Source organism: Sus scrofa, chromosome 2 (assembly GCF_054392235.1).
Source record: "Sus scrofa isolate SSC_HxYL_T2T_F1_AM1 chromosome 2, Sscrofa_HxYL_maternal_Yorkshire_Landrace_v2.0, whole genome shotgun sequence".
Classification (NCBI taxonomy): Eukaryota; Metazoa; Chordata; class Mammalia; order Artiodactyla; family Suidae; genus Sus; species Sus scrofa.
Genome location: NC_139384.1, coordinates 131853101 through 131870139, shown reverse-complemented (window position 1 = coordinate 131870139; position 17039 = coordinate 131853101). Strand labels below are relative to the sequence as shown.

Genomic DNA, 17039 nt, shown 5'->3' with positions numbered 1-17039 from the left:
GGCCACCATCACCCTGATACCAAAACCAGACAAAGATACCACACGAAAAAAATAAATTACAGGCCAATATCACTGATTATCACAGACTCAAAAATCTTCAACAAACTACTAGTGAAACAAATCCATCAATACATTAAAAGAATCAAATACCACAATCAAGGTGGATTTGTCCCAGAGATGCAAAGATTTTTCAATATCCTCAAATCAGTCAGTGTGATACAAATTATCAAAATGAAGAATAAATATCATATAATCACCTCAGTAGGGGCAGAAAAAGCTTTTGATAAAATCCAATGCCCATTGATGATAAAAACCTTCCAAAAAGTGGGCATAGAGGAAACCTACCTCAACATAATAAAGGGCATATATTGCAAACCCACAGCTAACATCAATCTCAATGGTTAGAAGCTGAAATAATTCTCCCTAATATCAGGAACAAGACAAGGATGTCCACTCTTACTACTTTTATTCAATGTAGTTTTGGAAGTCTTAGCCAAGGCAATCAGAGAAGAAAAATAAGTATAAGGAATCCAAGTTGGAAAAGATTAAGTAAAACCATCACTGCTTGCAGATATGATACCATACATAGAAAATCCTAAAGATACCACAAGAAAACCGTTAGAGTTCATCAAGGAATTCAGTAAAGTCAAAGGATACAAAATTAATATAGAGAAATATCTTCCATTTTTATATACTAACACTGAAATATTAAAAAGAGAAATTGGGAAGCAATCCCATTTACTATCACATCAAAAATAACAAAATATTAGCAGCAGCAATTTGAGAGGATAGACTCCAATTCTGAAAGAAGTTCTACTGTGGGTAAGATGCAACAGCATTGCATGCTACAGAGAAATTGTTTATGAAAGAAATAGTCCATCTATGAGGCAAACCTCTCTTCTGTCTGATTTTAGGAACTTGCCACAGTGTCCCCAACCTTTAGCAACTATCATGGGATCAGTCAGCAGCCATCAACATGGAGGCAAGACCTTGCACCAGCAAAAAATGTTTTGACTCTAAAAAGTTTTTAACTCTCACTAAAGGCCCAGATGATGGTTATCATATTTTAACAATGAAGTATTTCCAACTAAAAAATAATAAAATACCTAGGAATAAACCTACCTAAAGAGGCAAAATACTTGTGTGCTAAAATATTATAAGATGCTGAAGAAAAAAAATCAAAGACACAAACAGCTGTAAGGATATGCCATGTTCTTGGATGGAGAGAATATTTCCAAAATTACTATACTACTCAAGACAATCTATGAATTCAACACAATCCCTATTGAAGTTTCAACGGCACTTTTCAAAGAACTAGAACTAAAAATGCTAAAATTTGTATGGAAAAACAAAAAACCCCAAATACCCAAAGCAATCCTAAGAAAAATGGAACTGGAGGAATCAGACTCCCTGACTTTATACTATACTACAAAGCTACATTAATTAAAACAGTATGGCACTGGCACAAAAACAGAAAAATAGAAGAAAGAAGACAGAAAGCCTGTAACACACACATGTACACACCCTGCTGTGCTCAACTAAACTACAAAAAAGGAGGCAAGAATATGCAATGGAGAAAAGACTTCCTCTTCAAAAAGTGGTGCTGGGAAAACTGAACATATATGTAAAAAGAATGAAATTAGAACACACTCTTACACTATAAAAAAAATAAACTCAAAATGGGTTAAAGACCTAAATACAAGACCAGATACTATAAAACTCTCAGAGGAAAACATAGCAGAATCACATAATAAACCAAATCAATATCTTTTAAAATCTACCTCCTAGAGCAGTGAAAATAAAACCAAAAATTAAAACATGGGACCTAATTGAACTTAAAAAGTTTTGCACAGAAAAGGAACCCATACACAAAACAAAAAGACAACTCACAAAATGGGAGAAAATATTTTCAAAAGAAGCTATTAATCTCCAAAATATAGAAACACTTTATTCAGCTCAATATCTTAAAAAAAAAGGGAAGATCTAAATACACATTTCCCCAAAGAAGACATAAAGATGGCCAAAAAAATCATGAAAAGATGCTCAACAGCATTCATTAGATAAATTCAAATCAAAACTACTATGAGGTACCCCCTTACACAAGACAGAATGGCCATCATCAAAAAATCTACAAACAATAAATGCTGGAGAGGATGCGGAGGTAAGGGAATCCTCCTACACTGTTCCATAGTGTTTTTCAAAATGGGCTTTCTATCCTCTTTCATTGTTCTATTTTTCTGTTTTTGTGCCAGTACCATACTGTTTTAATTACTGTAGCTTTGTAGTATAGTATAAAGTGGGAATGTAAACTGGTATAACCACTTTGGAAAACACTATGGAAGTTCCTCAGAAAGCTAAAACTAGAACTACCATTGATACAGCAATCCCACTCTTGGACATAGATCTGGAGAAAGCCATAATTTGAAAAGATACAGGCACCCCAATGTTCACTGCAGCAATATTTACACTAGCCAATATAAATAATGGAAACAAATGTCCATCAACAGAGGAATGTATAAAAAAGATGTGGAACGTACACACAATAGAATATTACTAAGCCATAAAAAGGATGAAATAATGCCATTTGTGGCAATATTGATGGACCTAGAGATTATCAAACTAAGTGAAGTCAAGTCAGACAGTGAAAGACAAATCATCATGTCACTTTTACGTGAACTCTAAGGATACAAATTAATTTATTTCAAGAACAAAAACAGACTCACAGACTTTGATAACCACTTATGGTTACTAGTATACAGGTGGGAGAGGGATGGACTGGGGTTTTGAGATTGGCATATGCACACTAGGGTGTATGGAATGACTGGCCAACAGAGACCTGCTGCAGAGCACAGGAAACTCTACCCAATATTTTGTGATAAACTATATGGGAAAATAATTTGGAAAAGAACTGATGTGTGTATAGATATATATAACTGAGTCACTCTTGCACTGCAGAAATAATCAAAATGTTGTTAATCAACTATAACAAAACTTTAAAAAAATGAAAATGTATCTATAGGAAAGGGAAAAATACCACTGGTAAAGCAAATATATGGTAAAGACTGAAGATTAACCACTTAAAAATGATTAAAAAGGAGCGTTTCACCGTTAATTGTTCACAAACTGTAAAATAAGCAAATACACACACATATATATGCATAGATTAACCTACACACATACGAGCTTTTTCTACTATATTTCTCTCAATGCATCAGCATAAGCAAGTGTTTTAATTCAGAAGATCTTTGAGTTTAATTCATCCCTGGATTGACTTCCCTTCCTAAGTTTTGACATCACCAGCTAACCAATATTTCTCTCATAGGTCTTTCCATATCACCACACATTGACATGAGAAGAGTTGAATGAAAACAATGTAACTTCCTCAAAAAATTATGGTTTAAGTCACTTTATAAATCAAGGAACAAGAAGTCCCCATGATATACAAAAGTGCACAGTCACCAGCCCTGTACTTATCTTAAAATTTGAAGAGACTCACTTTGTAATGCTGTAGTTAGTAGTCTGTGACAGCGAACAATTCTGGAGTATTTGGATTCTTCATCTTTCAAAGTTAGATTGTCTTTATCACCATTCAGTCTAATATCTCTGCAGAGCAAGGTGGGAAAAGATGTGGATGGGAAAGGATGTTTAGATAATTTAAAGTAAATAATTTACTCCTTATCACACATGACAGATGTCAGGTAAGAGCTCAATATTTGGGTTAGCGGCCTCTGGCTTTACATCCCAGGTCCATTGTGACTCAGCACATTGCCTGCAGCAACCCAGTTTCTCTGTATAGCGCAGAGAATCTGTATCTGTTCCCCTATGCAAATTAGGGACAATAGAAGCCTCTTTATAGATTTGTTCTGAGTATTAAGTGAACTGGTGCAGGTGCTGAGTACAGGATCTGGGAGATAGCCAGCATTTTTTTAATGTTGGTCATAAAAAATTATATTTGAAATATACACAGAATCCAGTTTTTTACTCTATCAGCTACAATAAATGCAATGGATAACATGAATAAGTCTAAGGGATCATGCGTAAAAATTTCATTGTAGCTGGCTCCAGGTTTGGGATAAAAATGATTATTTTAAAAGGAATAGACAAGCACATTTAAATGACATTCGAGATAAATTATGTGTCATGTTTTCTACATACTGGACCCACTTTCACTCCACAAAGCACATTTTAACTTTCGATTCAGGAGACCACAGTCAATAAGAGAGTTAGAAAAATAAAAAATAAACATTATCTCATATTTCAACTCAGGCCATTCTCTTCACTTATAACTAATTCATGGTTACATATTAGGCACTATGGAAGTGACCTGGATTTTAGTGACAGTATAAGGGCTGTTCGGCTTTCACAGTGCAGGTTTGTTTGCGTGTTTGCTTTGTGACCCCTGGTGATGCTGAGCTCCTGAGGGAGGCAATGTCCTGATAATCCACTATGTTTATAAAAGGCATCTTATTTTTGCAGAACCAGCAATATGAAAGATTGAAAAAAATGCCCTCCTTTAACTGAGCTTGATTTTATACTGACAGATATTTAAAATAAAAATGATAGTTTTTAATTCCTCCTCATACGCATTCTTTCACAGTTTAAAAGGATGCAGTAAGTCAACTGCATGGAGTTGGCAGGGCTGTCATCATGTCTAAGTACAGTTGCAAGGAGATGCTATGTGCCCTCTGAGAGTGACCAGACACTTGCCATGTAGAACAGAAGACTTTAGGAGTCAAGAGACTTTGTACCCCCAACCCCCACTCCCAAATTGGTATGTAACCTTTTATATGTAAGTACAACGTTTTCATCAGATATTCAGAGGGGTGTTTTATCTAAAAAAATGATGAAAATCACAGTCCTCAGAACACCCACACTCCAAGGTATTCCAGAGCTTTCACCCTAAAGAAGCCTGGCAGTGCTTATGAATCACAGAACAGATTGAGAGACAGGTAATACGAAACGTGAGGTATGAAAAGGTACTATTGGTGTTTAGAAGGAACAGGCTGATAATTCACTTGAGGAATGTAATGAAACCTCCATTCTAAATCTAGTTTTCCGTGGGACTATTTGCTGAATGAAGAGGTATTGGTTTTACCACACTCATGGATTGTGAAGAACTGGTCACTAAGCTTACTCTAATCATGCAGGGTTGAGGGTTAACTTCCTATTTTCAATTCTGCTTTACTTCTAGTTTTAAGTTTAATGGACAGAAAACATTTTGTAAATTTTAACTGTAAAGCCTTTCGTACTCCTACTTAAGGGAACTGAATTTTCAATAAGGGCAAGGAAATTGGAGTATAAGTATTTGTATGTTTCTAATACATTTGCCCTTGTAGCTCGGTTTATGTGTCCTTCATACAAGGGGAGAATTGGGTTCAAAATGTCCAGAAATTTTAAAAGAAAAACAAATATTAAATTTTAAAGAGGTAGAGGATATAAATGTTTAAGTCACAGAGGTATATTCTGACCCAAATTATAATTAGTTTGATATCATTAGAAAAGACACTGAAAATAAGAAAAATTTCCTATTATTGTGACAGTACGTCAAGAAAAAAACAGTTTCTTGTTTTTCAGAAACTGAAACAAGATTTTTTCTACAATAAGGACTTGGAATTCCAGTTGTTATGGAATTTGATGATAGTATATTCAAAACTTCTCTCTGAGGGTCTGTTATGGAAAACAGTTGGAGAAATCCATCTATTCAGGTTCAAATTATGAATGTTTTGACTACTTGGGCATGTGCGACAAATTATGCATCCTGGTCAGCACACTCCTTTTGGGACGTGACTGCCTGTTTCTATGATTGTCAATGTACTCATAAACAAAGGAGGACATCTTTTCCAATAAAATACTTTAAGTACACAATTTACAATCCTGAGTGTATAATGCCCCAAAATAATGTGGATAGACAAAGCAACTTAAATTCCCTTCTGATTAGAGGTCATAAAGTATGAACATGTTATTTCAATAGCACTCAGGAAGAAAAATGGAAAACAGACTAGGTTTTCTTCTGGTGCAAATGCTCAGCTTTACACACATTCATGGAGGGAAAAAAACAAAAGCATATAAAACAAATGGATGCTAGAAAAAGATTCCCATGAATTGAATCTTCTCCTTGGACAGACATGTATAATCTTCCATTCTTGGCTGTATGTGGATTAGAAATTTTATAAACTGATCTGTTTTCTAAAGTGTTATCCTGGCTTTAGCTCAGCACTTTCTCCTTTTGGTGTTCATTGAATAAAATTTTTGTTGTTGCCACCCAGTTGTCACTCATATATGTGTATTCACATTGTCTCCACTTAAGAAAGTAAGCTTGGAGGGAGTTCCCATCGTGGTGCAAAGGAAACGAATCTGACTAGAAACCATGAGGTTGCCAGTTCAATCCCTGGCCTCATTCAGTGGGTTAAGGATCTGGCGTTGCCATGAGGTGTGGTGTAGGTCACAGACATGGCTCAGATCTGATGTTGCTGTGGCTATGGCATAGGCTGGCAGCTGTAGCTCCGATTGGACTCCTAACCTGGGAACCTCCATATGCCCCGGGTGCAGCCTTAAAAGGCAAAAAGAAAAGAAAGTAAGCTTGGAAATAGTTTGAAACAACCATCTGTATATTGATCACTTAGATCTTAATGTGTAAGATAAAATTCCAGTTCCCTTATATCAATGCCCACAATTCCTGAAGATGTCCCTTTTTAACCTAAATGTAGCACCGTTCTGTAGAGAGCTACTTCAGTTCTGGTTCAGTAGACCCCTCCATAGAATGTGAGATTTTATAACAACCCCCTCCACAAGTAATCAGCTTGAATGGGTAAAGTAAGAGAGTGAGCATCTTTTCTAGAGAATCTACACACATTCCAACCTAACCAAAAGTCAGTCTCCTTTCTATCATTGCCATATATCAGACAGTTACAAAACTATTAGTAAAAAGATATGGTTCCTGAGCAAAAAATCTTTTATATAGTTCTAAACAATTTCCTCAGTTACTGAATTTTAATAATTATTTAACCTTCAGACAGGCCTATTTTTATTACTTTGCCCTATGGAGTAAGGTATGTTCTATATGAGGGTCACTTTGGACAAGTCCTCTTTATGCTGTCAGCTCTGAGAAATGACAAATGCCAGCCTAGGGACACAATTGCGCTGGAGAGAATGTTTGTAATGACTCAAAATTTTTCAATCTTGAGTTGAATACAGTTCATACCTCCACATGTGATACTACATATTCCTGCACTCAGTGAATTCTAAACAAAAATTATTAGAAAACTGATAAAGAGACAAAGCCTAAATCTATCAATTTTGTCTGTCTTTGTAAGCACTCAGAGTTTTTACTTTTGTTTAAAATTTAAAATGGTGAAACAGGATATAAAATGTAAGATGTAATACTTTCCTTTGAGATGGACAAATTTTGATTCACACATTATTCTACTTACTTTAAGTAGTATCTGTAATGTTATTACTCTTTTATAATTTTAACTGTAAAATTTAAATGACTTCAGACAATTGTTAAATAATTTTATGTCATAATTATTACTTAAATTATCATTCCATACAAAAGAAGGAAGTGCTTGCATATATACATTAACTATGACACTGGCTGTACATTTAAGCCCATGTTAATTATAAAAGTAATAGTTAATAAACTAAATATTTTTGGATTCTCCTGATAAACACTACATTACTAAAGGTACTGAAGGAACTACATTATGTAAAACAGTTTGAAGGACCAAAATCCTCTGACTTTTTTGAGATACTCCACTCTTTCAGGCTGCTGAGTTCAGAGATGGCAACTTAATGGGAATTTATAGGTAGTGGGAAAATGGAGAATCCTATTCCCCTAGGCTATGTGTGCACACACACGCACATGAACACACACACACACACCAACGACGTGACGTGACCATGGGCAGAATGACACAAGTTTCCCAGCCTCCTGTTTTGGAAATGTCTCTCATGTTGCCTTTAACACATTCAATAAAAGGACTCAGTTTTATATCTCTGCCCCATTTTCCCTTATTCTGTACTTGTATCTCTCATCTCTGAATTATCTCCATTTTTCTCCTGTCCTTCACCATATATATCCCTAATGTTCTAAAATGATCCCAGTGGTAATTAAGATTCATTTGAAGCTGAAAGCAGCTCAATTACCTGTTTCATATATTTTCTTTTTCATATTCCTATATATCACCCAGAAAAAAAATTATTTCTGAAGCAAACAGTTTGTTTTGAACTGAAAAAGAGCTCCAGCAATCATTCTTTATAAGTGGCACAAAGGTCACTCTGCCCTTAAAGGCTATTTAATCAAAGACTGCACGCTCTTCTACTATCCTATATTCATGCTACAAGTGACCGGATTTCTAGTTTACTTACAACAAACTGGAAAAGAAGAAAAACTACAGGTGTCCTCATTATGACATGAATCAAGATTAGAACTTTTCTAATGTGACAAGTACACCATCCCATTGCACTTGTCACGCTGGCGTTTAACTATGTCTTTTACAATGTATAATCTGCTGTTAGTAATAAGATACAGGACAGGAAGATAGAGTTTTTTGTTGGCATAGCTTATCACTTCCAAAAAGGGCCATCTATAGTTCTTTACTAAAGTATGCAGATATTTTGCTAAAATGTGGGCCATTTGACCAAAGCCATTTTGAAACCGGGCATGTTCACACCCAATAAAAACTGAGAAGAGAGTATGTGGCCTTTGGAACCGGTTAAAATGTCATTACTGCCAAGAATGTGATGAATGGGAATAATGAGCAATTGTATTCGCCATGGATGCCATAGACTGTACTCTGGAATGTTACATAGCAAATCTTTTCAGCGTTTTTGACATAACTTGGCAACCTTCTTTATGAGCAATTCTAAAAAGAGTATGTCACAAATTAACACAAGAAAAATTAGATTAAAAATAATTTCTTGTTCTATGTTAACTTGGTTCATTCTCTGCCAATTTTAGAGCAAGATGTCTTTTTTTTTTAATCTTAGATAGGACATATCTCTCTCTTCTAAAGAAATGGATTGACATCCATTCTCAAAAGTTGTGGATCTGCTCAGTTTCTAGTCATCACTGATTTAAGCAAACTGTCTCTGAGTATATTTTGCTTAAGTATATTTAAATGGATTTTGAGGCTATCATTTCAGAAAACACTAACATATTTTCATGACCACCTCTCATCTTCATGTTTTCCTTAATTAAACCTGTTTCTGTAAATGATCCTTTTAATAATATTAATATGATCTGTTATTCTTTCTCAAATTTGGGAAACTGCTTTTTTGTTACTAACAGTTTATTAATTCAATATTTATTAAACCAGCAATAGCACACTGTGGCCCATGGGTCAATCCAGTCCTCCCCCTATAGCTATAAATAAAGTTTTATTAGGACATAGTGACTCCCATTCATTCATGTATTGTCTTTACCTACTTCCCACTATGAAGAAAGAGTTGAGTAGTTGTGACAGAGACCATACAAGCCTAAAATATTCACAAGATGGCCTTTACAAAAACAAGTCTGCCAACCCTTATGTTAAATAGATATTTACTGAACACCTGTTTTATACTAAGCACTGCACTGGGCACTGCAAATATAGCTATAATAAAAGTTCCCCAAAATTCATAATTAGAGTCTCATGTATTTGGTAGCAGAAAATATGAGTAGGAAGAACAAGGGCACAAATTATATGTAGTATTTAGAGAGACAAGATCTGATGAGGAAAGCATTCTCCACAATTAAAAAAAAAATTCAAGGAAGCTGTTATGTATTATTGAGCCAAGGAAAAAAGGCACAAAACTTTAACTTACTCATTAGTTCTTATGATTCCTAATATTATTGTCTTTAAGGAGCACATGACTGAAAAAGCTATCTATCAATATTCCACCAGGGGATCATATTTCAAAGTGATATCTGACAGAGGAGAGAAAAAAAATCAATTTTTCATGTGATTCTCTAAGGCTTTTGTTCTACCTGATAATTATTTTATATATTTATTCTGCAGTGGTAAGTCAGAATATCCAATTTTTCTTTGCAGTGTGAAGGCTAAGCAGAGAGATGAGCATGACATTGTCGACATTTATGTACAATTTACTTGTATTTGTTTTCTTCGAAACAATGTTTATGGGGATATTTCCTCCAGTTAATTCTTTTCTATGACAGCAAGCCAGTCATCCTGTAACTGGCCTGACCTAACCCTCACTGGACCTTGACTTTGACATTCACCCATATAGAAATACAGAACAAAACAAATATAGTTCAATTAAGCTGTACATAGCAATCTATTTTTAGAAATATAAATTTGAATTACAAACGGCTTTAATGTGTCCAAGGGGCAACATACATTCTAACTACTGTCCTTGTAGTTCTTTTCTGATCTCCAAGGTGTTAAAAAGATAGGCTTGCCTCTGAACCTGGATCATTCTCTCCTATGTATCGCAAAAACGGATATTAGTACTCTCTAGGACACAGGTGAACTCAAATTTAGTGTTCTTAATAGGGCTGTAATTTTTGTAGGTTTTTTGGTGTTTATTTCTTTAATCATAACTCATTTAGGTAGTCAACCATGTTTTCATTAAACCGTCTAAAAGGTCAACAAGTCTACCATCTAAATAGTATAAGTAATTTGATGCTAATAACAATCAAGAAATATTTCCATTACAACTTTGTTCTACTCTCCCTCTAAAAGGGATGCGAAGTGACTTACAATAAAAATTTGGCTGCAATTAATAGAAGACTAAAAGCAAGGATTCATTAATAATGTGAAATAGATGAAGATAGCCAATGACTGCAAAATTAGCAACCAAACTAGCAACACTTTGGTGAGTAGATGCGTGAGAAGGAAACCATGGAAATATAATTTAAGATTTAATGAAGATATGCAGTTTCTATAATGCAAAATTTCTTTTTACTCACTGTAGAATAACTAAAGGTTATGACTGAGTTAATAATTTGATGTCTAGCATATTGTGGGTATTAAACATGTGTCAAATAAATGGACAGATTAGTTTAATGCTAGTTTTGCTGGAGTTTATTGTTTCAATTAAACACTAGTTGAGCTGTGGTTGACTAATGAATATATAATATTGATGAGCAGTCTTGTACAAAATTTAGTCTATATAAGATTATGCTTTCATTTTCATACTATTCTCATGTTTCCTTTATTGCCTCATAAAGATGACATTATCATAAGCAATAACTGAATGGGTTAGTTAGCTTAACTTCAAGATACAAAAGTTACTGTAACTAAATTAACTACCTCACCTGCATGAAATCTGTTAAGATATCTCCATTCCATTTTTTTGGATCCCATTTTCTTACATTACCCTAAATTTAAAATAAGAGATACTGCAAGGGTGAAAGTTCAATCTGCATTGTGACTCAGTTGCCTATAATACAACAGCCTTTGTATTATGACTTTTTGAAATCTTACATCTACAAATAGCAAGGAAACATTTTTTCAAGGAACTCATAGAAACTTCTTAAATAATTTGAGCTAATTTAATCTGGTTTTATAATTAATAGAATCATGCAATATACATTATAACTTACTTTTTAGCTCAGTATTATATTTTAGGATTCATTCTGATGTATGCTTACCTTATTGAGGTATTATATCAATTTATATCAATTTGAAATGATTTTTATTGATTTATAATACTCTATTATAGTCTATTATACATATATCTATCCTTTATTTATACATCTAATTACTAACATTTGGAATTTGTGCATATTTTTGCTATTTTGATGAATGGTGCTAATAGTATCTTGTACATGTAGTGTGTTTTAGTAAATGTTTAATGCAGAGATATTCAAACTGAGATTGGAGAAACATTGATGGAATATGAAATAAAATTAGTAATATATAACAAAAATCTTATGAAAATAGTATATAATAGAACTAAAATATTAAAAAATTAAACATAGTAAGAATAATGACTGTGTCATGACATTTGATCTCCATTAATGTGTGTGTGCACAGTCACAGTGCAAATCTCATAAAAAGATTTGAAGAAGCTCTACTCTAAACGTATAATTAGGAAGGTGGCTTTACATGTTTGGCTTTTGCAAAATAAATGCACTGATGTATACTTCCAGTTAGAGTATATAATATTTTCCATTTTCCCTGTCTTCACCAACAGTTGTCAGAATTCAAGTTGCTGTTGAGATTATACTGGACTCATATAATATACATGGAATATTCCTTCTGTAGCTACTTTTGGAAGAATTATAATAATATTTAAAAGATTATTTCTGAAAATATTAAAATGTATCTTTAAGATCTCTAGGTTATTGATTTCTTTATGCAAAGTTCTATTGGAAAAGTTTTATCGGCAAAAAGGATTCATCATTTTTACTTTTTTAAAAAACTTCTGCATCGTCTGTACCTGTTTTTTTAAATTCTTAGTTTTCTTTATATATTAATCCTTTTTAAATCTTTCTAGGGTCATTTATGTTCTATGAACTTGTTAAAAAACTAACTTTTGCTATGTTGAGGCTCTCTAATGAATTACTTGGTTTTATTTCATTTTCTTTCTTTTTTTTTTAGTTGCTTGGGCTTTAATGCCTATGTCCATGTCAACATTATAACCTGGTGGCTCTGACAACATCTCCATCATGATGATAAGTTCAGGTCACATAGTAACCAAAACATAGACTTAAGAAAAACTAGATAGTAAAAATAGTGATTTTAATTGAGAAGAAGCTAGAAATATGGAGAAATATATGAAAGATATGTTTGAAAGTTCAAAGGAAACTGAGTAAGCAGAGACACCATTTAAAAAAAAAAAGCTGAACACTAATATTGCTTGAATATATGCACTGTATTCTGGTGCATAAAATGGGGAATGGCTTGGTTTAACTTGTAGCTACATCCTCTGTTAACAGTAGACTAGGAAACTGAGATGATTCTCACTAAGGATGACTTTGAAAGTCGGTTACAATTAAAAATAACTTTGTAAGACTTTAGAATGAAACTAAATTTTCAAAGAATTACTGGCCCAGATATGGGAAAGGATTCCTGCTGAAGAACTTGATCCCTGCTTTCATATTACTTTTTCCCTTGCTTCTGAGAAACTGAGAGGCTTGCTGTCACTTGTGAATCATAACTACACAGAGCTAAGAGGAAAGGTGTTTGAGTCTAGGGCCAAGGGGGAATAAAAGTTTATTAAACTTTTCTCTCCTTAAGTGGGAAACAAAAATAGCTATCCCTAGAAATAAGGCTAAACCAAATACAGACAGGTACTTGAAAGCACTGCAATTCAGTTCAAATAATTTCAATTCCTAAATTTTATTCAGGTAATCTCATCATGTTAGAATTCCCAGTTAAATGTTATAAACAAAGGAACATCATTTGGTGGAAGATAACATTATTCTGAGTTTCAAATTGGTTCTACAATCAATTTTGAAAATACAGTATTAGGCACAAAATTATATGAGAAACCATGAAAGAAGAAACTCAGCAAAAATAGGCAATATAAGCAGTCCCATAGGAGAATACAGGTATAGGAAATGCTTGATAGAATTTAATATTTATTTGCTCTATACAAAAAAACAGACAGTATTAAAAATTATTTGCAAAAACACCATTAAGAAGATATAACAGAAGTGAAAAATGCAGTAGTCTAAATTTAGAATTCAATAGATGAGTTTAACAGGTGACTAAACACAGCTGAAAAGAGAACTGGTATACTAGAAAATTAATTAGCCAAAAGAAACTATCCATTATGGAAAATGAAGAGCTAATAAGACAGAAACTCCATGAGAAAGTACTAGACATAAAGAATTCACTGGGATAGCTTAAACTTTATAACTTAAGCCCTGGGGGAAAAAAAAGGAGAGAAAGAATGGAGCAAAAGTTCTCCTTCAGAAGATAATGGTGAAGATTTTAGGAAACTGCAAAACTGGAGAGATGGACATCACTTAACACATGTAATAAGCTTCATTAAGCCCAAATATCCAAGCGCATTGTACAAAATCTTTAACATATTTGGAAAGAAAAGTTTTCTATTCTGAAAATATTCAGATTAGAAAAACAAAAATTGTAAATACCTTTAGCGGGGCAAAAAATAGCCTATATTTCAAAATAAACAATAAAAGAAGACAATGGAATGGTTTTTCATGTAGCAATTTAAAGACAACAGCTAATCTAAATTTTCTTTTACCCAAGAAAATGTCTTTGACAGTAAAGGTGCAATAAGAGTATTTTCCAAGAAGTTTCCTTGTTACCTTGTTACGACTGTCTTAAAAAATTCATGACTAGCAGTCGTGCATTTAAGGAAACTGGGGGTAGTTTTCAAGTAGAATGAAAATAATCACAGATGGAATGTTAGAGATGCATTAAGTAAATTAAAAATGGTAAAGATGGATTTTGAAATGAGTCATTACTGAGTTATTAGGTGAAAAGAAAAATAGTACTTTGGGGATAATAATTTATTTCTAGGGTAACTGTATAGTTTTGTTTTGTTTTTTCTGATTATTATGGAAGATGCTGGCTCTTGGCTAGTCACAGTTACACTTTTGAATTTTTATAATTGTCCATGTGACTAGTGTGGAACTGCTCAATTTCGTGTTGTGCACACAAGAACCAAACCTCACAGAGTCCAGCTCTCTGCATGCTATTATTGACCAGACTGGAAGCAGGCTTTCCAAATAGCCTGTATACTCCATAAAAGTATCCTTAATTGCAAACTAAGAGATTCTGAAACATGAGAATGAAAAGAATTTGTCATTTATTCCTGCTCAGCTGATTCATAGAATATAAAAATAGTGACTTAATTTTATTTAAAGGCTGAAGTATAATCTTATTGTCTCTGGTTATAGGACGAAACTTGTGTTCTCTAGGATTCAGAGTCACAACCTAATTCTGAAAACTGGTTTTCTTCTTTGGTAATATCCACATTCTGGATCCAGGACCTATGTGCAGGCTATATTTACTCATGGCACATAAAGAAACAGATGTTTGCCTGCATTATCAATGATATAGCTGGCTTAGCTCAGTCTCTGCAGGACTAGTGAGAGAACAGTCCTGGCTCTGGACCACCTGCAGGCATATCATGTCTGTACTAAGGATAACAAGGGCTAGAGAAAGGAGTTGGAGAGAGGATATAATTCACATGAATTAAAAAGAAGCATGTGAAAATAACAGATTTCCACACAAATTTCAACTTTTTACATGAATTAGTATGAAAGTCAAAGCTATTGTGTGAAATACTTAAGTCACAATTTAGTGAAATGGCCTGACTGTTCAGTAAATATATAATTTTAAAAAGACTGCTTTATAGATATGTGGCAGCTCCTTTGAAGAATATAGTTTGTCCACAACACTATATTTTTCAATTAAAAAAAATAACATCATTAATACGTTAGAGATGCTTTATTGATCCTTAGTTCTATAAACATTGTTCATTGTATATTTTCCTGGAAATCTGTTTATATGAATAAGTTGCCTAGCAAACTGTTTTCATGTAGTAAGTAAAATTTTTAATTTTGGCCCTGTTGTTTTCACTGTAACAATATTATCAGTAAGTTACAAGTAAGTGCATTTATACTACAATTTTAAAACTGCTTTGAAGATATACATAGGTCTGACAGATCCTGTTGAAGCTACAGGTAAAAAAACTCCCTTAAATTTAGCAGTCAAATTACTTAAGTTATTGCATACTCTTAGAATAGAGCAGAATTCAACAGGGCTCAGATATTCTTGTGTAAGATATCTTTATTTTTTGTTTAAAAAACATCTATCACTCTGCTGCACAACAGAAATCGACATAACGTAAATCAACTATAATAGAAAAAATAAAAATCTAAAAACAAAAATCTATTATTTCTTAATGGCTTGCTATTTATTTTTTATACCAATTATGTGGAATAATCCATATTTTCCCAATGACTTTCTAGGAAAGTAATCAAGCTGATTTGGGAGAAATCCTCTATAATCCTGGCTAATTTATGTCTACCGCACTGACATTCATAAAGGGGGAACACTGCCAAATATTTCAAACTTTGGAGGACATCTAAAACTTACTGTTCAGTGCTTACTTGAAATACGTTTAACTTGACTCCATTGTAAGCCACACTGCTTGCAGTATTGGACCTGGATACAAAAAAAAATCATAGCCCCCTGCCCAATCTTGAAAGAGATTTTTATACTTATTTACCTAGCAAAATAGTCATGGAGGTGCTCAGAAGCAAATCTGGGAATATGTTTTTGCATCACAGCCAGCAAGCATCAAAATATTCCTTATTTATTATCCTCCTGAAATTGTTGTCATAATGCAATTATGCAAATGAGGACTTGCAATCACACTGAGTATTTGTTCCGGTTTTGAGGCAAATACTTATTAGATCAGAGCAGTTTAAAGAAAACAAGGACTCACCACCAACAGAATTCAGGGAACATGAAAGAGCATGAGAAATTCCCATTGGAACCGTTCCCAACATGTTGCATAAATAAAGGTAGGGTTTGTTGAAACTTCCCTCCCACCCCCCTCCATTTTCTGAGAAAAAAGCCTGCTTAGTTTGAGGAATGAAGCATGGCTCAGGCAGTCATCCCTACCTCTTCTATCTGAGTTCTCATATGTGGGGTTTTTTTTCCCCCTTTTTTTATATCCACCAGTTTTTTCCAGCTTTCTCTGGCTCCTTGCACCCCTCCTCAAATCCACAAAGGATTTCCAGCAGAGAGCAGCTGGTGCTCCGTATTGGCTACTTTCCCCAGACTCGGGGGGCTTTCACAGGAAATCAATGGCTGCTTATTTTCCCCTGTACTATGGTTTTATGTGTGGACTGACATGGCCCCAACCATACCAATCCATTCTGCAGAGCTATTTCCATTCAGATGTGCTTCTTTACAAATAGCGGAAATTAGCAGAGGGCCAGTGTCAAACTGCTTGTCACATCTTGTTTTCAATCTGTTGAAATCAGGTTTATAGTGTCCTATTCAGAAACCTAGGCTCCTTTTGAGTCGCACAATGCATTTCAGGAGTTCCATCAGGCGATAAATGCAGAACTTCACATTGCTATTAAAAAATAATCAAAATGGTTA

At 33.9% G+C, this 17039-nt stretch overlaps 1 long non-coding RNA gene across 3 annotated transcripts in view; it reads right to left on the bottom strand.

Annotated features, from left to right (window-relative positions):
• The window catches only part of LOC110259775 (uncharacterized), a 1242567-nt gene that overhangs the window by 735713 nt on the left and 489815 nt on the right, over positions 1-17039 (bottom strand). For all 3 annotated transcript variants that reach the window (XR_014838625.1, XR_014838626.1, XR_002341858.2), the window contains one exon: positions 3497-3603. This is a non-coding gene — a long non-coding RNA (uncharacterized LOC110259775). The remainder of the gene's footprint in view (positions 1-3496; positions 3604-17039) is intronic.